This window comes from Neophocaena asiaeorientalis, unplaced genomic scaffold (genome assembly GCF_003031525.2).
Source record: "Neophocaena asiaeorientalis asiaeorientalis breed wild unplaced genomic scaffold, Neophocaena_asiaeorientalis_V1.1 scaffold505, whole genome shotgun sequence".
NCBI lineage: Eukaryota > Metazoa > Chordata > Mammalia > Artiodactyla > Phocoenidae > Neophocaena > Neophocaena asiaeorientalis.
The window spans coordinates 2,660,618-2,685,642 of NW_020174704.1; positions in this window are offsets into that span (position 1 = coordinate 2,660,618).

Consider the following 25,025-nt stretch of genomic DNA (forward strand, 5'->3'; position numbering starts at 1 on the left):
TCCCATTGGCCTTAAAATCAGAACACATCAGGAGTGCCTTGTTAGATGAATTTAGCAGCAGGGAAGCCTGCAGCTCATCAGCTTTCTATTCCTCAAAAGTAGGTACTTACTGCAGTCAAGAGGAATTATTCCTGAGTATTTCTGGTCATGGGGATGTTTTCATTACTTTAAAAAAATGTCAGAATAAGACAAAAGTCCTCATATTTGTTTTCCTCTACAGTATTACATTTGATTCAAATGCTCTTTTATCTACTCTGAGGGTTTTAATTAATAAGTGAAAATTATATATTCAAATAAAATTCAAGTTAATAGTATTTTTATTCATTCTATAAACAAACAAACATTTAGACAGTCTACAATGGCTCGGGTGCTATGTTAGGTGTACAGATAGATATGAAACATGTACGCCTCCACCCTCAAGGAGAAGAATACACAGTGGTAAAGAAAGATATATTAATGGAGTATGCTGAAGACTGAATGACAGACTAGAGGAGGAACAGATGTGATCTTCTTGGCAGTGTTCAGGAAGACTTCATAGCAGAAGGAAATGAGGAAAGAGAAGGGAATTCACTGTGATTGGGTACCTAATATGTTCCAGATTCTGATTAAGCACTCAACAAAAGCCATCTTATTTAAACTTCATCACCTTCCTTTTACATAGACAGTCTTTCCCCTCATTTTTAGATGAGGATAAGGCTCAACATATTACATATCCCGTCCACATCTTGTGAGTGATATTGCTAATATTCAAAATCTGTCTAATTCTAAAATTTTTACTAACTCCCTATATTATTCTGCCTTCTGGGGGTCATTTGAGCTACATGGTAAAGGTAAGTTTACCTTAAAAACTTACCTCAAAAACTAGGTAAGTTTTTGAAGGGTATACATCAAAGGAGTTTTCCAGGCAGAGAAGAAAAAGAAGATAATTCCATGAAGAGGGATCTCTATTTTACAAAGAAAAGTAATGCAAAATAATATAGAAAAAAAGAGAAACGCTAAGACTAAACTTAAATAATAATAAATTTACCCCCATCAATATCTAAATGTGGTAGGTCTACTATGAGTATTGCCATTCTCTCCATGTTGTGCTCTTCTCCATGAGTCCCCTTGCCTATTTGAAATTTTTAGGACCTATCTACAATCTTGATATTTCTAAGGTTAAAATAATAATTAGTAATGGGATTTTTTTTATGTGCCAAGCACTTTCTAAAATCTGAATATACATTAATTTCTTTATAAGAATCTTATGAGGCAAGTAGCACTATTACCCCCATTTTAAAGATAAGAAAATTTCAGTATAGGAAATTAGGTAACCTACCCAGGGTCATAGAACTAGGAAGTGGTGGAGCTGTAATGTGAATATAAAAATCTGACTTATTCACTACACAATACTGCCTCCTCAGTTTTAGTCACCAGTAGAAGCAACTTAAGATTCAGATGGTTATCATATGAGATAAGAAATAAAATGTGACAAACATAAAAAATTTGGAAGGCTATATAGATCAGAGTGACTTAGCTCTATCATCTCTCATTTCTCAGCTATGAGAGTTTATTCAAATTATATGTTGCCAAGCAAAAACTACTCATTCTCAAACCGCTCCATTTTTTTCTCCCTTGGAGCTTTGTTCTGTAAAATAATCTTCCCTGATTAAGATGACTATCAACTGCACTCACTTGCTAGAGATATTCAATGTCTGTTAATAGAAATACAATCACAATCATATTCATATGTCAGGCAGCAGAGCATTTCAGCTATCCCAAGCATCGTTTTATTTCTTTGAGTAAGATACATGTCTGTCATCAAGAATTAAATGGCCTAAGGCTCTGCTACTTTTATGGAGGAGTATGCTTGTGATATAAAACTTCCTGTACTCCTGTAGATTACAACTAGAGATTCACAGGGAGAAACAAACAAAATAGAGAAAAAAAAACAAAGGAAAAAACATAACATTCTAGGGCTCTGGAAACTAAACAAAGCAAATGGATTGTACAGGGAAGGTGAAACTTGGAAAAAGCCACTGGCATAGAGTGCCCTGTTTTTGTAGCTTTGCCCTGAGGGCATTCACAGTTATACCAGTGGAGAAGGGTTGCTAAAACTCTAATAGTCACCATGTTTTCTGGCTAGTTGAACCAGAGGAAAGGACATGCACAACTAGGGCAACCAGAGAGTAAGGGGGAATACAGTAAAGAAAAGAGTCAGTGATCAAAGCTGCTGCCCACCACAAGTGGGACAAGGTTTGAAGTTTGAGTCTAATCAAGCTAACTGCTTTTAAAAACAAAACAATACCACTCTTTGAAAAATAGAGCAGAATCCAGAGGATCCAAAACATGACATGTCCAACATCCAGGAAACTATGCATAATTATTCTATATTCAAAGAACTAGGAAAATATGACAGTCTCAAGCAAGAAACAAATAAGTATAAGTCAACTGCAAGATGGCCCAGTTGTTGAAATTGTCAAGGATTTTACAGCAGCTATTAGAAATGTGCTCACTGAGGTAAAGGAAAATATGCCTGTAATGGATGAAAAGATAGGAAATTTTAGCTTAGAAATACAAAATAAACCTAATAAAATTTGCGAATTAAAAAATATAATATTTAATTCAATAAAAATGAAAATAACAATCTGATTTAAAAATGAGCAAAAGACCTGAACAGATACCTTATGAAAGTAGATATACAGTTGACAAATAATTATATGAAAATATGCTCCACATTATATGTCATTAGGAAAATGCAAATGAAAACAACAATGAGGGACTTCCCTGGTGGTCCAGTGGTTAAGACTCTGCACTCCCAGTGCAGGGGGCCCGGGTTCAATCCCTGGTCAGGGAACTAGATCCCACATGCCACAACTGAAACATCCCACATGCTGCAACTAAAGATCCTGCACACCACAACAAAGATTCTGCGCATGGCAACGAAGATCCCACGTGCCGCAACTAAAGACCCGGCACAGCCAAATAGATAAATAAATATTAAAAAAAGAAAAGAAAAGAAAACAATGATGAGATACCACTGCACGCCTACTAGAATAGCCAAAGTGCAAAACACTGACAACACGAAATCATGGTACTGTCACTCACACACGACACACACAAAAGCCAAAAAATAAGCTAGATGGAAAAAGTATTAAAATAATCCAAAGGCAAAAGAAAAAGAATGCCCCCCCAATAAAATAAGGAAAAAGAGAAAATAATAGACATAAATTCAGGCATATTAATAATTACATTAAATAATAATGTATCCTCCAAGATATTTATCTATTACAAACAAAAATAACAATGGAGAAACCCAGCAGACACTAACTTAATCAAGTGATCATGGTTAATATGATAAGATATATCAGCATCATGCACCCCCTGATATGATAGACTGCAAAGGACAAATCACCTCTATAGTATTCTTTCCTAAAATGCATAAACTTAATTTAATAATCAAAACTACAGTGAGATATCAACTCATACCAGTCACAATGGCCATCATCAAAAAGTCTACAAACAATAAATGCTAGAGACGGTGTGGAGTAAAGGGAACCCTCCTACACTGTTGGTGGGAATATAAATTGGTACAACCACTATGGAAAACAGTATGGAGGTTCCTTAAAAAAACTAAAATAGAACTACCATATGATCCTGCAATCCTACTCCTAGGCATATATCCAGAGAAAACCATAATTCAAAAAGATACATGCACCCTAGTGTTCACTGCAGCACTATTTACAATAGCAAGACATGGAAGCAACCTAAATGTCCATTGATAGAGGAATGGATAAAGAAGATGTAGTACATATATATAATAGAATATTACTCAGCCATAAAAAAGAATGAAATAATGCCATTTGCAGCAACATGGATGGACCTAGTGATTATCATACTAAATGAAGTAAGTCAGACACTGGAAGACAAATGTCACATGATATCACTTATATGTGGAATCTAAAAAAAAAAAAAAATGATACAAATGAACTTATTTACAAAACAGATTCACAGACCTCCAAAACAAACTTATGTTTACCAAAGGGGAAAGGTCAGGGAGAGGAATAAATTAGGATTTAGGGATTAACATATACACACTACTATATATAAAATAGGTAATCAACAAGGACCTATTGTATAGCACAGGAAACTCTGCTCAATATTCTGTAATAACGTATATGGGAAAAGAATCTGAAAAAGAATGGATATATGTATATGTATAACTGAATCACTTTACTGTACACCTGAAACTAACACAATATTGTAAATCAGCTATACTTCAATATAAAATTGAAAAAAAATCAATGTTTGCCTGGAATTGTGAGTGACAGGAGGAATGGTCTGCAATAGGGCAATGGGACGCAAGGAATATTGATTGTGATGGAAATGGTCTGTATCTAACTGTGGAGGTATTTCATGGGTGTAAACAGCTGTCAAAAATGATCAAATTAGATGTAGTATATTTATATAAAGTTGACACAAATTTTTAAACAGAACTAAGTCTATAAATGTGACATCTAAATCAATTTCTAACCAATGTTTATTTGCGCACACACACACATACACACACACACTGGTTAGAGCTATATATCCATACCATCATTCAATTTAATCATTCAACCAATGAGTCTTGTAATGTGGAAAGTACCAAAACAAAATCTTGATGATTTATATATTATAAAACTAGGAAGAATGGCACAATCGGAAAGGATGAGGCCTTTTTAAGGCAGCATGCTGAAAGAGGGCAGCTTTTCTTGTCTTTTTCTGTTCAACATAACAATTGTGATTACAATTATATAATGGTTTCTACCCAATTCAGATAGCTCTCTTTTATTTTAACCATTCTTAATAGATTATGTTAATTCAGAACTGCATAATGTTAACAGATGGATTAGCTGAGAATAAGTAAAAAGCCACACTGTGAAATGAATTATGTACATTTTACCTAGAGTCAACTTAAGCAAACATACCAATTACTATTACAAATAATATATATATATAATATTAACTAATCCTCATGAAAAAAGAACTTATAAAACCATTAATCATTAATGTATTAAAAGAAAGTACCTGACTGTGTTCTCTTTAGTTTATTATTTTGTTTTTGTCTAGATCTTGCCTGTCAGCTATACCCACTGCTTTTTCTTTGTCCTCTGTCCACTTGCCCTGCACGTCTCTACTCTTTGGTGATGGTGGTAGATGATATTATTCTGGCTTTTAGCTGGAAAAAGGACATTCGCCAGGTGGAGAATTACTTGGAAATACTTCCCCCATGTTGCAGATATAATAAACTCCATGATACTTCCATCTGCTTCATCAACCATCCTCCACAGCTACAGTACAGCACGATTGTATATTTAATGATTTCTTGTCTTCTTTGTGAAGACTTTGCAATAACTCTGTTATGCTCTGCCACGTGTTAATACATTGCTCTTTAAAAAGCCCTGGAAAATTATTTTTGAAATGTGAACTTACTCCATTACCCGAGTTTAAAGACTCTGAGTGTCTTTTTCTTTCTGGGTCAGAATCATAAGTATACTCATACAGTATGAGGAGCAAATTTTTCACCTCATCCTTCAGTTTTTTTCTTACTTCATATATCCCAACTCAAAGTATAAAAGAGAGGCAATAATGAAATAATGGAGTTGTTCCCCGGAGTTGAGTTCTCATCTCTGATTAGTTGACTTGACCTCTTCATATTCTTCTCTGAACTGGAGGTAATAATATCCAATCTTCTTGCCTCACAGTATTCATTAGGATATCAAAATGAAGAAATGAAAATATTTTGAAAATTTGAAAATATGAGAATATTTAAAATATTATAATTTTTAATTGTATCACTTGGTGTGTTTAACAGGGGTCACACTACCTAAAATATTAATAAGTAAAATATAGGTATTGCTCATATTTAGCTTTTCTAAAATTACTTAGGAGATAGCATCAATACTCTGCTTATTGTTGACATTATTTTTTAAATGTATACACCCTAAAATGTAACAATTTATCTCGTGTGAGTATTCTTTATATGGAAAAGAATATAACTCCTGTTTATCTCATCCACTAAAAATTGTATTAATTTTTAAAGAATCATACAAAAGAAGTGATTTTGAATAAAAATCCAGGTAGATTTGAATAAGGAGCCTGAATTATGAGAGCTGCCAATTGTGTTATTTAGCTGAGATTTCTGCCATTACATTGTGAGCCAGTCCCATAAAGATCATGTCACTCTGGTGTCACTATCTTAGAGGATTGAGACAGACAGAATGATTTAAATCAATATAATTACTGAACTAGGGTTCAACAAAAGCACGTCTTGTGCCTCTCAGGACATTTTTACTCAGTGCATATTTGAGGAGGAGATGGAGTATGGTCAGCCTTGCTGACAGGCTTGCCTTAGGTTGGCCCTATAACCACTAGTTTTGTTTTGCATTTTCTTTAATTGGTTTAGGGAGGGAGAGAGGAAGGAAGGGGATAAAAACCTTTTTGTTCTTCTTGTCAACAACTGGATTAAGAAGAATTTAAGTAGGAATAATATTTTATGATTAATTTTATTCCATATGAGTTTATGGATAAATATATATATGTATACACTTATATATACAAATATATATCTGTATACACTTGAATAAAAGCCTCCCAGGAAAATCTGCATTCTACTTTCTTCTGCCTTCCACATTCTCTTCCTTTTTTCCCACCCAAATCAATGTTAATGGTAGCATCATGTGGTGGGGACAGCACTGCCCATTGACCTAGAAATGTTTGGATCTAAGTTCCAGTATTACCATTTAATAGATGTGTGATCTTGGGTAAGTCATTTATCCTGTCCAGGTGGTAGAAAAACCACGTTACGTGTGTCAATGTCAAAGATCACTTCCGGTTTTAAACAGAATTAGCTTATTGCTTTTTAATTCATCAACAAGTTGTTATGATTCTCTTCTGTGAATACTGACTTCCCTCTCTTTGTGTCAATTAACACTCCTTATGTTAAAGTTTTCGTGTGTCTTAGGAAATACATTTAAAATACACCTGAGTGCCCAAGGAAGGCTTAACTAAAAAAAAATTTGAAAATTCAATATCCATAGGGAAAAACACTTACTACTGTCATTTAAACTGACACTAAAAATCAGTTTATTGAGATGGAAAATTTGTTGTCTTTTTCAAATATTAAATGTGAATGTATCTGATCAGTGATTTGTTATCAAAAAGCTAAGGCTCAATGGATATAATAATCTCTCATAATAAATAAAACTTTAGAGATCATAATAAGTCAACAAACCCAACACATCATATATTCTAGAATCCCAACATTATCTCACAGATTAATAGTTTCTGGAATTTAGCTCAACAAGCAGATTTGTGAAGTATCATGGAGACTTCTGATGTTCCAGGTCAAGGAACCCTCTTAAGGTAGAGATTTTCTGGGATGTGAAAGCTCTCTATGTGGCTCATTTATAGATTATAGGGCTTTTCTACAGGTTAAAGGTATGTAGTTACCCTGGTAGATGCAAAAGCAGAACATCACATATCACAGTAAAATACTCCAGGTGCCTTGTCATTGTCTCCTGGTTGCCTTTGCCCTGCTTTCCATTTAGTTATCACTGGGATTCTAGAGCTTTTGAACTTGAAAAAAGGTTAGACAGCACACTGCTGGAGCAGTTTGTGAGCATCAGCAGATTCAGCTTGTAATTTCATTGATCTATATGGGCTCACTGTTTGCAAACCAGCTGCTGCACTGTTTCCCCACAGCTACTGATTTCAGTAGCATTGATTTTTTTTCCCCCTTACATTAACATAGCATTACTTCTTTAATGGGCAATAAATGACTAGATGTAAATACAATCAGGGCAGCAACAACAAAAGGAAAATGTCAAACCTATTTTTATTTAAGGAATCCTTTCTATTAATTTTTGCCATAAAAATTATAACACAAATTATTGACAAAAGTAATGCAATTTTGATTTTAGTGCATTTTGTTCGTTTGTAGATGTGTGGTGTCTGCCAAGTGGTCTTCTTTTCCTAATGCATTAGGCAAAGCAATACAATAACGGTGCTTTTATGGATATTGTAAATTTGCACCATTACCTTAGTACAACTAAATTCTATTCTTGAAAGAAAGCAGAAGGCAGTACACCGGTTTCCGCTTAACTCCACAGAGATTGAAAATGAAGGTATTTTAGATTGTGTCAGATGACTAAATGACTCCTTTAAGATATTGCTTAATTTCAATAAAAATAGAAAAAAGACGAATCTTCGATATTAAATAACTCAGTCAATATAAAGATATAACCCTTACACATCTTCCTGATGCACATTTAATGTGTGTATCTGTGTGTGTGTGTGCACATGCATGTGCACAGGGTAAGCAGTATTTAGAAATTATTTCTCAGAGATCCTTTATAAGAGTTAAAATCTGTAAACGATAATTGTGGCAGAGGATATAAAAAGCATGCATTTTAAAGTTCATTATGCATAGATATGTTTTAGGTGGTGAAAGACATGAAAAGAACTTAAAAACAGGCTTTCACTTTTTGGTTGTCAATTTAGTTACTTTAAAGAAGCCAAAAAAATAAAAAAATAAATAAAGAAGCCAACTGCCATTAAGCCCAACCAATAATTTCAATTTGGAAAAAACAAAGTCAACAATGTGTTTTATTTCATAAATTTTAGAATTTCCACTGATTCCCGTTTCTACTGAATATATACGGCCAATCTCTCACATCAAACAGTATCTATTACCAAGCCTATTGTTTTCTTTTTTGTTTGTTTGTTTTGAGATGAGCAAAAATCTTCTGGCAGCAACTTCCTCAGATGCCTTATGCCAGAACTCTAACAAATATGGTTTTGAATTTTAAAGAAAATGGTACTGAATCTAAAGTCTAAAAAAATCGCCTATTTTTAGCTATGCCTTTAAAATATCTCTATTTGCTTTCTCGATAGTTTTCCAGCAGTTTCCAAACTTCACTGAGGTTCAGGGACCATTACATTTCAAATAAGTTGAAATAACTATGTTCAGCAATAATTTTTGTTGGTATTTTGTACATCAGTTTTCTTTTTTTTAAATTCTGTGTTGTAGACAGGTGACAAAAGTATCAAACTGAAGTAAGATTCACCAGAATCAATCATAGAGATGGCAAAAATATCTACAGCAACATCTATAGTACATTCTAGTGTAACCCTCCCATTTTAATGGTTTTATTATTGTTTTATTGTTGTCACTGTTACTTACAAAAACATTTACTCATTTCTTCCACTCTATTATCTTCTTTCAAAATTATGTCATTGTCTATAATTCTCATCGGCGGTCTGAGTCATCCCCAAGCCTGAGGCCTATAAATGAATTTAGCATGAAAAGTACTTTATCCTGACGGTATTGTCCAAAATCTCACTGTCAAACAGTGAACCGCTGCTGAGTCTGTCATTTTGTCTTGGATGATTCTTCTACCCGGTCACCAAGCTACCATATCCACTTCCTGCAATACTTATCCGTTCTGCTATACCTCTTGTGCTAATAAATTTTAAAATATTTATTTACTTTTTTGTAAATGAACTAAATTCTTCTCATTTCTCTCTTGACCACCAGAAGAAAATCAGGAGAGTGGAGCTTCTTTTCTTTCAGTTCTAAAATTCCAGATTTAGGAAGGAAAGGAATACTTAGAAAAATGAAATCTTTTTCAGATATTTTTTGGAGGCAAGGAATAGATAAATCTTTTTATATAGATACTCTTAGATTCCTTTTTTAGAATTTTATATAATCCATATTTATTTATATTATCTTTAAGCAAATTCCAGCCCAAGGAGTAAGGTCATAATTTATGTGGTCCAGTAAAATGTCCAAAACTTTTCTAATATTTCAACTACAGTAAGCTATATTGATTCTATTATTCAACTAATGTGTAAAGGTATTCAAGATCACACTGAATTCTTTCTGTTACAACTTACTTTGTCTTTAATACTAGACAGACTTATTTCCAAACTGAAATGCCATAAATATAAAATTATACAGAATTTACCAGGCTTTCTGGATTAATTTACTTAACAAAACTACTATTTAGGGCTTCCCTGGTGACACAGTGGTTGAGAGTCCGCCTGCCGATGCAGGGGACACGAGTTCGTGCCCCGGTCCAGGAGGATCCCACATGTCGTGGAAAGGCTGGGCCCGTGAGCCATGGCCACTGGGCCTGTGCGTCCGGAGCCTGTGCTCCACAACGGGAGAGGCCACAGTGGTGAGAGGCCCACGTACCACAAAAAAACAAAACAAAACAAAACAAAAAACCTACTATTTACCTTAAACTATTTAATGAGCACTAGCTGGAAGTAAGAAATGACCAAGTCATGTCCCCAGGCTCAGAGAGCTTACAATCCAGCAGAGATTACATAAGGATACATGATTCACCCTATTTTTGTATAAAACTTCCTAGAACTGGTAAGATACTTCTTTCACTGTCTACTGTAGCAGAGACAATGGTCTATGGTCCACACACTGTGGATACACAGGAAGACTACATTTCCTAGGTGCATTGTAGCCAGCTGGGGATATGGCCAATAGAATGTAGATGAAAAAGATGAATTTCATTTCCAGGCATGACCCCTAAAATATCTCACATGATCCTTTTCTTTTATGTACTGATTGAACAAATGAAGTGAATCCATCAGAGAATTCCAAGGATATCCCAGAGTGTGATGGAGCCAAGAGAAAGGAGTCTGAGTGAAGAACTTCCCAGGTGAACTTTCTGACTTACAATGGCTTGTGACAGGAGTGGAAAACAAACTTTTATTGTGTTTAGCCTCAGAGATGTCAGGTTTGTATGTTAACTTCTCTTAATAATTCTCTATGATCACTATCTCCCTTATTGCCCCATGTTGTAATGCAAGGGCATACAAAAGCATTATCAAGGAATGTAGGGTTTGGGGTCCTCATACTAAAAGAGACTCAATTCTTGCCTTTATAAAGTAGCTTATTTCTTCTTGTGGATTTTTCTGACCACGTTTTCCTACTAGGTGATCTCAAGGGTCTCATCCTTCATTGAAAATCATATAACTGTTTCTGACTTTAATTTTGAGTGGTCTCAAAAATGAGATAATCAAGCTTAAAACTTTTAGCTACCATTTATAAAACACTTACCAAGTACCAGACAATATCTTAATCACTTGCAAACTTCATTAAAACCCTTTAAGGTAGATACTGTCATATCCATTTTATATATGAGGAGATGGAAACTTACAGAACTGAAATAAATTACCAAGTTAGTAAATTCTAGCACAAGTATTTGACCCTAAGTCTATGAATGCTCAAACTATTAATTCTTTTAACCTAGTTAAATAGCATCTTTTATTAGAATGCCTCAAATAATAATATGTGTCAGTATACTATCTTATGATAGTCGTATTGACTTCTGAGGGACCCCTTTTTCGTGAGTATGTTTTATTTTTTGACTATGTTCTTTTTTTCCATACATTCACTTTTATTTTATTTACTGTTTTCTTTATGAGGTAACACTGGTTTATAACATTATACAGGTTTCATGTGTATAGCATTATAATTCAACCTCTGTATATACTACATACAGTGTGTTCACCACCAAAAGTCTGGTTTCCATCCATCACCATACAGTTGACCCCCTCTACTCATGTTTGCCCTCTCCCTACTCTGCTTCCCCTCTGGTAACCACCAATCTGTTCTCTGTATTTGTGTGTTTGTTTTTGTTTTGTTCTGTTTGTTCATTTGTTTTAGTTTTGTTTTATAATCCACATAGGAGTGAAATCATAAGGTATTTGTCTTTCTCTGTCTGACTTATTTCACTTAGCATAGGTCCATTCATTTGTTGCAAATGACTAGGTTTTATCTTTTTTATGGTTGAGTAGTATTCCATTATACATATGCACCACATCTCTTATATCCATTCATCTGTCAACAGGCACTTAGGTTGTTTCCACATCTTGGCAATTGTAAATAATGCTACAATAAACATAGGGGTGCATATATCTTTTTGAATAAGTGTTTTTATATTTTTCACATAAATATCCAGAAGTGGAACAGCTGGATCATATGGCAGTTCTATTGTTAGTTTTCTGAGGAATTTCCACACTGTTTTCCATAGTGGCTACACCAACTTACACTGGTGAATAAGGGTTCACCAGTGAATACACGTTCCCTTTTCTCCATATCCTCTCCAGCACTTGTTATTTCTTGTATTTTGGTGATACTCATTCTAAGGAGCATGAAATGATATCTCATTGTAGTTTCCATGTGCATTTCCCTAATAATTAGTGATGTTGAACATCTTCTCTTATGTCTGTTGGCCATCAGTATGTCCTCCTTGGGAAAATGTCTAGTCAGATCTTTTTTCCATTTTTAAATTGAGTTGTTTGTTTTGTTGCTGTTGAGCTGTATGAGTTCTTTATATTTTTCGGATATTTACTCCTCCCTGGATAAATGATTTGTGAATATTTTCTCCCATTCCATAGGTTGTCTTTTCGTTTTGTTGATAGTTTCCTTTGCTGTGGACAAGCTTTTGAGTTGATGTAGTCCCACTTGTTTATTCTTGTTTTTGTTTCCCTTGCCTGAGGAGACAAGGGAATATCCAGAAAGATACTGTTAAGACCAACATCAAAGAGTGTACTGCCTATGTTTTCTTCCAGGAGTTTTACGATTTCAGGTCTTACATTCAAGTCTACAATCCATTTTGAGTTAATTTTGTGGTATAAAACATTGGTCTAATTTCATTCTTTTGCATGTAGCTGTCCAGTTTTCACAACACCATTTATTGAAGAGACTATACTTTCTCCATTGTATGTTCTTTGTTCCTTTGTCATAAATTAATTATTCATGTACATGTGGGTTTATTTCTGGGCTCTCAGTTTTGTTCCATTGATCTGTGTGTCTCTTTTTCTGCCAACACCATGCTGTTTTGATAGCTATATTACTATAGTTTTGTTTTGTTTGGTTTTGTTTTTGTGGTACGCAGACCTCTCACTGTTGTGGCCTCTCCCACTGCGGAGCACAGGCTCTAGACGTGCAGGCTCAGCGGCCGTGGCCCATGGGCCCAGCCGCTCCGCAGCATGTGGGATCCTCCCGGACTGGGGCACGAACCCACGTCCCCTGCATCGGCAGGCGGACTCCCAACCACTGCGCCACCAGGGAAGCCCTCATTACTACAGTTTTGTAGTATAATTTAAAATCAGGGATTATGATAACTCCGGCTTTGTTCTTTTTTCTCAGGATTGCTTTGGCTATTCAGGATCTTTTGTGGTTCCATACAAATGTTAGGATTTTCTGTTCTATTTGTGTGAAAAATATCATTGGGATTTTGATAGGGATTGCATTGAATCTATAGATTGCTTTACGTAGTCTGGACATTTTTAATATGTTTATTCTTCCAATCCATGAGCATAGAATATCTTTCCATTTCTTTGTGTCCTCGATTTCTTTCAACATCTTATAGTTTTCAGCATACAGATCTTTCACCTCCTTGGTTAAATTTATTCCGAGGTATCTCATTCTTTCTATTGCAATTGTAACTGAGATTGTTTTCTTAATTTCTATTTCTACTAGTTTGTTGTTAGCTTACAGAAACCCAACAGATTTTTGTATATTGATTTTGTACCCTGTAACTGTACTGTATTTTATTCTAACCTTTTTTTGGTGGAGTATTTAGGGTTTTCTATACATAAAATTATGTCATCCACAAATAGTGACAATTTTACTTCTTTCTTTCCAATTTGAATAACTTTTATTTCTTTATCTTGCCTAATTGCTTTAGCTAGGAATTCCAATTCTATGTTGAATAAGAGTAACAAAAGTTGGCATCCTTGTCTTGTACCTGATATTAGAGGAATAGCTTTCAGTTTTTCACCATTGAGAATTATGTTAGCTATGGGTCTGTCACACATGGCCTTTATTATGTTGCTGTACATTCATTCTATACCTATTTTATTGAGCATTTTTATCATAAGTGGGTGTTGAAACTTGCCAAATGCTTTTTCTGCATCTGTTGTGATGATATGCCTTTATGTTTCATTTTATTAATGTGTTATATCACTTTGATTGATTTGCAGATGTTGAACTATCTTTGCATTCATGGAATAAATCCCAATGGATCATGGTGTATGATTCCTTTAAAGTACTGTTGTATACAGTTTGCTAATATATTGTTAAAGAGTTTTACATCTATGTTCATCAGAGATATTGGTCTGTAATTTTCTTTTTTGTGTTGTCTTTGTCTGGTTTTGGTATAAGGGTAATGTTGATGTAATCATAAGATGAGTCAGGAAGTATTCCCGCCTCTTCAATTTTTTGGAAGAGTTTGAGAAGGATAGGCACTAAATCTTCCTTGATTGTTTGTTATAATTCAGCTTGAAAGCCATCTCATCCCGGACTTTTGTTTTTTGGCAGGTTTTTGATTACTGTTTAAATCTCCTTACTAGTGATCAGTCTATTCAGATTTTCTATTTCTTCATGATTCAGTCTTGGAAGGTTGTATGATTCTAAGAATTTATCCATTTCTTCTAGGTTATCTAATTTGTTCATAGTATCTCTTATAATTCTTTGATTTTTGTGTTATCCATTGTAATTTTTCCTCTTTTGTTTCTAATTTTATCTCAATCTTCATTTTATTTATCTCAATCTTCTCTTTTTTTCTTAGTAGTCTAGCTAAATGTTGTCAATCTTGTTTTTCTTTTCAAAGAGCTAGCTGTTAGCTTCATTGATCTTCTCTATTGTCTTTTTAGTCTCTGTTTCACTTATTTCCACTCTGATTTTTATTATATCCTTCCTTTCACTGATTTTGGGCTTCATTTGCTCTTCTTTTTCTAGTTTCTTTCAGTATAGTGTTAGATTGTTTAGTTGAGATTTTTCCTGTTTCTTGAGGAAGACCTCTATTGTTATAACCTTCCCTCTTAGTACTAATTTTGCTGCATCCCATAGATTTTGGCATGTCATATTTTAATTCTCATTTGTCTTCTCTATTTTTTATTTCTCTTTTGACTTCTCCTTGACCCAACAGTTGTTCAGTAGCATGATGTTTAGTCTTCTCATATTTGTGATTTTTCCCAGCTTTCTTCTTATAGTTGATTTCTAGTTTCATGCCATTGTAGTTGAAAAAGATGTTTGATATTATTTCAATCTTCTTAAATTTACTGAGACTGGTTTTGTGTCCCAACATATGGAGACTGTTCCTTTTGCATTGAGAAGAATGTGTATTCTGCTGCATTTGGATGGAGTGTTCTTCATAAATTTATTAAGTCAATCTGGTCTAATGTTTGATTTAAGACTGATGTTTCCTTATTGACTTTCTGTCTGGATGATCTATCCATTAATATAAGTGAGGTGTTAAAGTCCCTACTATTATTGTTTTGATGTTAATTTCTCTTTTAAGTCCGTTAATACTTACTTTATATATTTTGGTGCTCCTATGTTAGGTGCACATATATTAATAAGTGTTATGTCTTTTTGATTGATTATTCCCTTTATCAATATATAATGTCCATCTTTGTCTCTTGTTACCTTTTTTGGCTTGAAGTCTATTTTGTTTAATATAAGTATGGCTACCCTTGTTTTCTTTTGTCTGCCGTTTGCTGCAAGTATCATCTCCCATCCCTTCTTTCTTCACTTTTAAAATGAAGATTCTATTTAAATAATTTCTTGATTTCTACCTTTAAGCTTGCTGATTCTCTCTGATTTTATATGGTCTGCACCATTTTCAATGCTTTCTATTGCATTCTTCATCTCATCTATTGATCTCTTCAGCTCTAGAATTTCTGTTTGATTCTTTCTTAGAGTTTCAACCGCTTTGGTAACATACCACTTTTGTTCATTAATTTTATCCCTGAGCTCATTGAACTGCCTTTCTGAGTTTCCTCATAGCTTGTCGAATTCCTTCATGACAGTTAATTTGAATTCTCTAAGTGTTAGATCACAGACTTGGCTTCTGGAGAATTGTATTTTTTTTTCTTTTTGTGATACCATGTTACCATGGTTTTTCATGGTGCTTAATGATTTATTCCTCTGGTGGCTCATTTGAAATAGTGAACACATTTCTTATTTAGGTAAAACTTTTTTTTACTTTGATTCTAATTCAACAGGTTGGTACTTAGAGGCTTTTCTTTTGTTTTTCAGTAGGTGGCACTATAGCACAGTTTTTGGTTTCTCTTACCTGAGCTGCCTCTGGCTACACTTGAGAAGTGTCACTTTCCAACCTCCACCACCTCTGCCAGAGGTGTCACTGGTGGTGCCTTGTTGTCTCTGTTTGTGCCTCACAGTTAGCTTGCTGCTACCAGGGTCACTGCTGACACGAGTATCACTGCTGGGGACAGTGAGATGGACTATGCTGTATCCAAGTTCTCCTTGGTTGTGGGCACTGCTACTACAGTGGGGTGATGGGGATAATGGCGGGGGTTCAGGATCAAAGGTGTCTCCACTGCTTCTGGAGTTGTCAGGTTTGTGGGCACCACCACCACGGGCAGGGGCCAGAGTCACAGGAGTGCCAAGGCTGGAGGGACCAGGGTCTCGGACCCTGTTGCTGCTGCTGCCCAGTTCTCTGTGGGCACAGGTGACAGAATCATAGGCTCTGCTTCCACTGTTCCTTCATTCTGCCTTCTCTGAAGTCCACCCACCTTCAGATGTATAGACATACAAATCTCTCTGTTGTCCTGGTGTACTGGGCAGGGGAACCTTTGTTGAGTTATAGATGTCTTACTAGTTGTAGACTGAAAGAGTGAAGGAAAGGAAGCTTCTCACACCACCATGATGCTGACATCACTCTCCTTGACCATGTTCTAGATAGATGAGTTTCCCATACAGATAAATTCCAGAAAGGTGAGATGTATTTTCTTATAACAGATTAAAAATAATCTCTTACCTAATATATATGGATATAACTTTTTATACTTAAAACATTTTTATTATAGAAAATTTTAAATATAAACAAAAGTAAAGAATATACTTCAGAAACTTCAAATTATTTCATATGTAAATGGCAGAATAGATAGTATCTTTTAGATATCTCTAAAAGACAATAAAGCTTAACATACATATATACATATATATAAAATTGTGATACTATTATCATACTTTAAAAAGATTAAAATAATTTGGGTAAGAATTATCAAAAGAAAATTCATGTATTTGCTAAATAACATATATTGAGTATATATCATATTCCAGGCCTACCTGAACATCTTTAAGCCTCAACCAATAAATTTTTTGTGCATGTGTGAAGAAATTTCTCTGTAGTAATAATTGGCAGAAGTGGGATTTCAAAGTTATCCAGTTACAGACACAAGCAAAGGATGCCCTTTAGAAAAGATAAGTCTCCTAGCTGGAATTCACTTTGAGTCTCTGAAACCTCTTACATGGTTAGGGTCTATCCCATAAATTTAAACACCTATAATTCTACATCCAAATTACATAGCTATTTCTTTTTTTTTTTCTTTCTAGCAGCCTCTAAGCTGGCTGTTATTTTAAAGGTTTTTTTAAAATTTGTGTTAAATGTTGTGAATTTTATATCTGTGCCATTAAACATTTACACTTCAAATTATTATCAATAACATTCCTATTATTGCAGTTATTTACAACTTGCTTGTTTACAATCTCTGTATTATCCAGGATGCAACAGAATTAACCTACTCCAAGTTATTAAATTTTTCCTTCTTATCAATGTTAACGTTCTAGGACTGAAAACAAGTACTTAGAAGATAGCTACTAATTGCCAGGATTCAATCCTCAAGTATGTTAATAATTCCTAGAAAGTATGGTCTGGCTTATGAACTGGAAGTCAGGTTGTGATCTGTTTCTGGCACCCTGACTCTGTCTTGTATAACATTTACTGCATATGTGCCTCACTATCCTTGTTGTTAGAAGGGGGGTAACAAGATAATAATACACATCCCTGTGTTCCACACAAAAATATTGTAAGAATGAATACTCAGAAAGAACTTCTGAGCTTAGTGAGAAAAGGCACTTTAGAATATAAACACCATTCAATTATTCTTATCACTGTGAGCTAGAAAAATGCTAGGAAGAAATAGCATGATTATTGTGGCATGCATTAAGCCAAATAAGAGAGCAGACTAGTGGGGAATCCCATCAAAGATAAAAATTACTTTGACCAATCCTTCCTTCCCTCTAGCCACTGAAAGAAATTATTTTTATAGCCATGTTTAAATGATACCCTAACTTCCTTTCATTTTGCTTAAAATCTGTGATACAGGATTTGTGCTTAAATGAAATTTCCATCAGCTTTTACATATTAAAAAAAGCAAATACATTTTAATGCACATGTTGAACATTAAATCATTTTCTGCTGCAGTTATTGCAAGTAAATAGTAATTGTAAAAGAGATTCTTTTTGATGAAACAAAATGAAAGTAGACTGCTAATGTTCACCTCAGATTTTCTCATCATTTCATTAACTGTTCAACTAGGAAAGATATTTTTATAATGATGGGCAAGAAAATCATACTCATCAATATGTATCCATATTCATATGTTGGTACACTAACTCTGGAACCTTAAGATAAGAGCACAGAAATATGTGAAATGCATATGCCCCTTGAAATGATTTGTGAGAACTATTTTATTTGTTCAACAACTGTCTCTTCATTCACAGTATTCAGACACCAAATTCATTAAGAAATATAACAAAATTTAAATAAGAATTAGTTTGCTTTTCCACAGACTTGTCTTTTAAGAAAACAGGAATTTGACAGACAAAAATTAGTGGAACAGATTAGACTCCTTGTGTACTAGCTACAAACTTCTGTTCTACTTTTGTATCAACTGTAAACTCAAAACCTGTCCCTCCCCATTTACTCTTTGTATCTTTATAAAATATTTTTCTTTACATTCAACTCTTTTACTTTTCTACATATGGCTTGCCCCAAACCTTAAAGTAATTATGCAGTTTAAGACATTGCGAAACTGTAAAGATTCAGCCTGTTTTAAGCAAGAATAATAAAGCAGCAAAGCTTTGAAAAGACAGGGAGCTGAGAATGCTACTGCTGAGCTTGCATTGCCCCCTATGGTTGCTCTCTGACAGCTACGGAGGAAGAGAAGCAACATGCTCTGTCCTCTCGGTGTACAGCAGCATCTGGGTACTACACTTTGAGCTTCAGCTCAGTTCTGAATAAACACCTTATAGCATGAGATCATCGATCCAGATGCTAATATTTTGGAAATGTATATGCTTTATTTCAACTCTTATTAATGCAGTAAATTAACAACATTTCACTGACTCAGTCACTTTAGTACACATTGTCAACATTACACAAATTTTCAAATTATGGTAGTGAAAATTCTTTCATATAACAAACATTTTGATAGTTACTTTCAAGTATGTAGCTCTCTGAGGAAGACACTTCTTTTTTTCTGAACTCCAATTTTACGTCTTGTCAGTTTGGTACCATCTAGCACTGAGTCTCAAGTTTAAGTTGTGTACACATCTATATTTTTACTTCCAAACTAGATGGTGAGTTCAGTGAAAGCAGGGGCTGTGCCCCATGTCATTGTATACCCACACAGTGATAGCGAGTGCTGCTATCAAGAAAAGCTGCTCCACTCCCTAATACCATACACAAAAATAAGCTCAAAATGGATTAAAGACCTAAATGTAAGGCCAGAAACTATCAAACTCTTAGAGGAAAACAGGCAGAACACTCTATGACATAAATCACAGCAAGATCCTTTTTGTCCCACCTCCTAGAGAAATGGAGATAAAAACAAAAATAAACAAATGGGACCTAATGAAACTTCAAAGCTTTTGCACAGCAAAGGAAACAAGACCAAAAAGACAACCCTCAGAATGGGAGAAAATATTTGCAAATGAAGCAACTGACAAAGGATTAATCTCCAAAATTTTTAAGCAGCTCATGCAGCTCAATAACAAACAACCCAATCTAAAAATGGGCAGAAGACCTAAATAGACATTTCTCGAAAGAAGATATACAGACTGCCAACAAACACATGAATGCTCAACATCACTAATCATTAGAGAAATGCAAATCAAAACTACAAGGAGATATCATCTCACACCAGTCAGAATGGCCATCATCAAAAAATCTAGAAACAATAAATGCTGGAGAGGGTGTGGAGAAAAGGAAACACTCTTGCACTGCTGGTGGGAATATGAATTGGTACAGCCACTATGGAGAACACTATGGAGGTTCCTTAAAAAACTAAAAATAGAACTACCGTACAACCCAGCAATCCCACTACTGGGCATATACCGAGAAAACCATCATTCAAAAAGAGTCATGTACCGCAATGTTCATTGCAGCTCTATTTACAATAGCCTGGAGATGGAAACAACCTAAATGTCCATCATCGGATGAATGGATAAAGAAGATGTAGCACATATATACAATGGAATATTACTCAGCCATAAAAAGAAACGAAATTGAGCTATTTGTAATGAGGTGGATAGACCTAGAGTCTGTCATACAGAGTGAAGTAAGTCAGAAAGAGAAAGACAAATACCATATGCTAACATACATATACTGAATTTAAGAAAAAAAAATGTCATGAAGAACCTAGGTGTAAGACAGGAATAAAGACACAGACCTACTAGAGAATGGACTTGAGGATACGGGGAGGTGGAAGGGTAAGCTGGGATGAAGTGAGAAAGAGGCATGGACATATATACACTACCAAACGTAAAATATATAGCTAGTGGGAAGCAGCCACATAGCACAGGGAGATCAGCTCAGTACTTTGTGACTGCCTGGAGGGGTGGGATAGGGAGGGTGGGAGGGAGGGAGACGCAAGAGGGAAGAGATATGGGAACATATGTATATGTGTAACTGATTCACTTTGTTATAAAGCAGAAACTAACACACCATTGTAAAGCAATTATACTCTAATAAAGATGTAAAAAAAAAATGCAGATCACAACCTTCCATGGGAGTTTGCCCCCAGTTATTCAGCTTTAATTAGGAGAAAACGGTTTGATTTACCCACAATCATCTCTCATTCTCCTTGTTCTAGTTCCTAGAGAATAGACAGGACAGAGTTTCCTCTAAATTACATCCTTTGGATTTGCATTCCTGCTTGTACCAAAATAAACACCATGCTATGGGAAAATTAATTTAAAAAAAAAAGCTGCTGTATCAAGTGAAGATTATTGATATGTTTGTTTGAATTTATTTTATTACTAATTTAATTGTCTTAGGTCCAGTTCCCTAGAAACAGAGCATAAGAAAGTAAATTGGATGCATGAGTTGTACTAAGGGCATGATTTTTAGGCAAAGCTTGCAAAGGAGGGAGAAAAACAAGAGAAGAAAATACTGAGGAAAGATGTGGTCTCAGGTAAAATCTAGCCTTGGCCTGATCCTCAACATGGGTAGAATGGGAGTCTGAAGCATAAATTGCGCTGCAAAGATGCTCCTCCTTGAGACAAGAGAGCCAGCCTTTTGTACCCCTTATTTTTGGGGCCATTAGCTGTGGCCACCCCTGGATAGTGGCAGGTGTGTAACCTGCTGGGTGAGGGAGTAACCTCAACTGAGGGCAACTCTCCAGAGAAAGGGGCAGCTGCGAGCTGTGAGTGTCCAATGCTCCTTGCAAATGGGGGACAATACAAGGGCCAGTAAAGGGAATCTGGGCTGAGCATCTACAGCATCCATTACATTGTTCTTCTTTCTTACATAAGATTTACTCCCATCCAGGCACAGATTCTCCAGGATTCTGTGGTCACAATTCTTGAGGAAACTTAGTAGCTGCTGCAGTTGGTCTTATGGCAAAAACTAGTACTCATCTCCCTCTTCTATCACCCTTTCTATATTCCTCTCTCTCTCTAGCACTTCCACTGGACTTGGTAGCTTACCTAGTGGAGTAACACAGAGCCTCATCCCTGAGGGTTGAACCCCTGTTACAAGGACATCATAAGGAAGGTCGTGGTTGCTGTACTTGCCCATTCACAGTTACAAATGAGCATGAGAGGACCTAGATACCTCCCTCCCCCACCCTAGGGAATCAAATAAGTGTCAAACACGTTCTTTCCTGCTCCTAGATGTCCTGACTCCCAAAGAAGACAAGGGTCAATTACTCTTGCTCTGTGTTTACTGGTCTACTGCCACTAGGTGCCCAAAACAACCAGGTAGCAGTTGTACCTTTCCATTTACTAGGAACCTTACTGTGTCGACAGGTGAAGGACCCCATCTGGAAAGCCAGCTCCTCTAGACATACAGAGCTTAAGGTTTCAGGGTCAAGAAGCACAAATTCCCCAAGCAGGTCAATGGAAATGATAGTGAGTGGGACCACTCCTTCTTTCACCTCTTAGTTCCCAAAGCCATATGTATTAGTTTTCTAGGACAACAGTTTCTGGATGGTACAGTAGGTGATTAGATCAATCGTTCCCATGGTCATGTGCCCACTTCTCTACCTTCTTTGCAAAAAAAAAAAAAAAAGTCTCTTAGTGTGAGATGTTATTACACAGGACTTCATGCCAGTAAATCAAACACTCCATGAGCAACTGGAGTATGATATTGGTCAAAGTCCTGTGGGCAAGAAATGTGAACCCATACAAGTCAGTCCTGGTCAGGATAAAGTCTGCCTCTTTCAAGATAGAAAGAGTCCCATTAAAAAATGGCAGCCAGGGCTTCCCTGGTGGCGCAGTGGTTGAGAATCCACCTGTCGATGCAGGGGACACAGGTTCGTGCCCCGGTCCGGGAAGATAACTGGTCTCCTTACAGGATGGTATCATATGACACATTCAGCACTAATCTCTGTTGTTGACAGCTAAGGCATTCAGGAGCAGCAATTGGCTAGACAGATCTTGGTGAGACAGAGAACATGTTCTTGGGCATATACATAGATTCCATCTCTGCCACCATGGGCCCTCTATTCACATGCTCATGATGCCATCATTGTCATGATCAGGGAGAGAGGCTGACTGATAATAAGTGGCCAAGTCATCCTGTCCATTTGGTTATTTAGTGATTCTTCTATAAAGGTTCCACACTGGTGTACAATAAAAAGAGCTTCCTGTTTCCTTTCCGCTCCATCTACATATCTCCTTCCAGACATCTTTATTTAACCTTGATCTCACACTATTGCTCCTTCTAGATCCCATGGCTAACCATCTAAATTATTTATCACTGTCTATGAATTGATGAATATTATTACTTCAAACCATATCTCTCTTTACACAATAACTAGGATCTCTGCCCAAAGCCCTTCCACTGGTAGGTTTCCCTTCCTTCATCATTGTCTTTCAAAGCTACTCTTGAGTGGAAGTATAATGCATCAGCTATTCATTTTAGGGTTGCACCAACATATTGACTTATCTGTGAACCAAGCTCAGATTTTGTATTCCCCTCTGTCACCTACTCACCGGAAACCCCTATGAGGTCTGTCACAGGATGTCTTCCCATAGACGTAGACTCAGTTCTAGTATTTAGAATACTGGATGTTTTGTAAGAGTCCCCTTGAGATCAACACCTATGAAAGGGAGAAGAAGAAAGCAGGATTGGAAAGAAGTCAAGTTCTAAAGCAGCCTTTGCCAACTCCATGGAGATGTCTGGATAAATACCTCTCACAGATACCTAAACTGACCCTTCAGAATCAGCCTGAGTTAGGCCAAAGTGACCACACCTTTATATCTGCATTGACTGGTAAGAGACATGACAATGAGGGAGGCAGCTTTATGCAGCTGAAGCAATCCCTGGAAGATATGAGAGCTGAAGAGTATCTTTTCACAGCACCCCTGCAAGATGGGGCATTGAGTCCTCCATTGAAGAGGGTTCTGAGAAGTTCATCACAGTGTCCATCAAAAAGCCATTGGTAATAAGCTGAGGCAAGGTTGCTGACACAACAGTGATAGGTAACAGGGAGTTCTGGCTCCCTTGTTTGTGCAGCCCTCAGGAGCCCTCTGGACCTGCTTGAGCTTACATATCCTGGATATGTCACTCCCATCTTATAATGGGTTGATGCTGGGTGGGCCAACCCTACCCAATCTTATGTCTTGGTAGTCTGACATAACCCAGCTCATGATGAAAAATTCTTGCTGCATGGTCACTTGAGATCCCACTGTTAGATGCTTCATCTCTAGGAGGGCCCACTAGCATGCCAGTACCTGTCTGTAGAATGGTATATAGTTCTTTGCTGCATATAGCATGTCCTTGCTCCAGAAGTTCAGGAGTCAAAGTTGCAGCTCTTCTATTAGGGCTTGACAGAATCTCCATATAGCATGATTTTCTACCATAAAATGGTATTTACGAAGTATGTATGAAGTATACATGAGGTATTCCTGGCTATATGGCTAGTAGCGGGCTACTTGAACCACAGCTGGACCACCTCCCAAGTCATTTCTTGCTCTAGGCCTTTTTAAAATCTAGCAGCTTCTAGGTCATATGAGGCATGGGTTAGAGCAATATTCCCAATTGAAGAATATTCTGCCTGAAGAGGTCTGCCAAGAGATATGATTCTTAGTAGAAGGAGATGCCAGGTGCAATAACTTGTCCTTTACTTGGGAGGGGATGTCCTGCCATGACCTTGACCATAGGACCACTCCCCTACCAAAAAAACCAAAAACTGTACCACTGAGGCAGCTTCTGAATATTAGTAGAGTCTATCTTCCACCCTGTGTTACTTTGGAGATGTGCCTGCATGTCCTAGGCCACTGAACCCCCGCCCCTCTGAATCATGCCATCGCTAAGTATTTGTGAGGTTTATCCTCCACCCTCTGGAGCACACATGTTTTACCAAGGAACCAATAATTATCGCCACTTCTGGTTCAACAATATATTGAACCAACATGATATTCTGTGGAATATCCATTCTTGATCCATTCTTGATCTCATATATGATATTCTGGGGGATATCCAGATGACCCATGCCCAAATGAAATATAAGACAATTTCAATATACGAAATATATTATGCGACATTTAACACAGCTCCAAGGACAGTAAGTGTATATTGTCTGTCCCAAGTCAGTGTTAACTGCTTCTGATCTTCTTTTATACACATGGAAAAGAATGTATGCCAAATCTCAATAGCCACATATCCAAAACTATGTTAATCTGCTCAACTAAAGATATCATATCTGACATAGCTGTC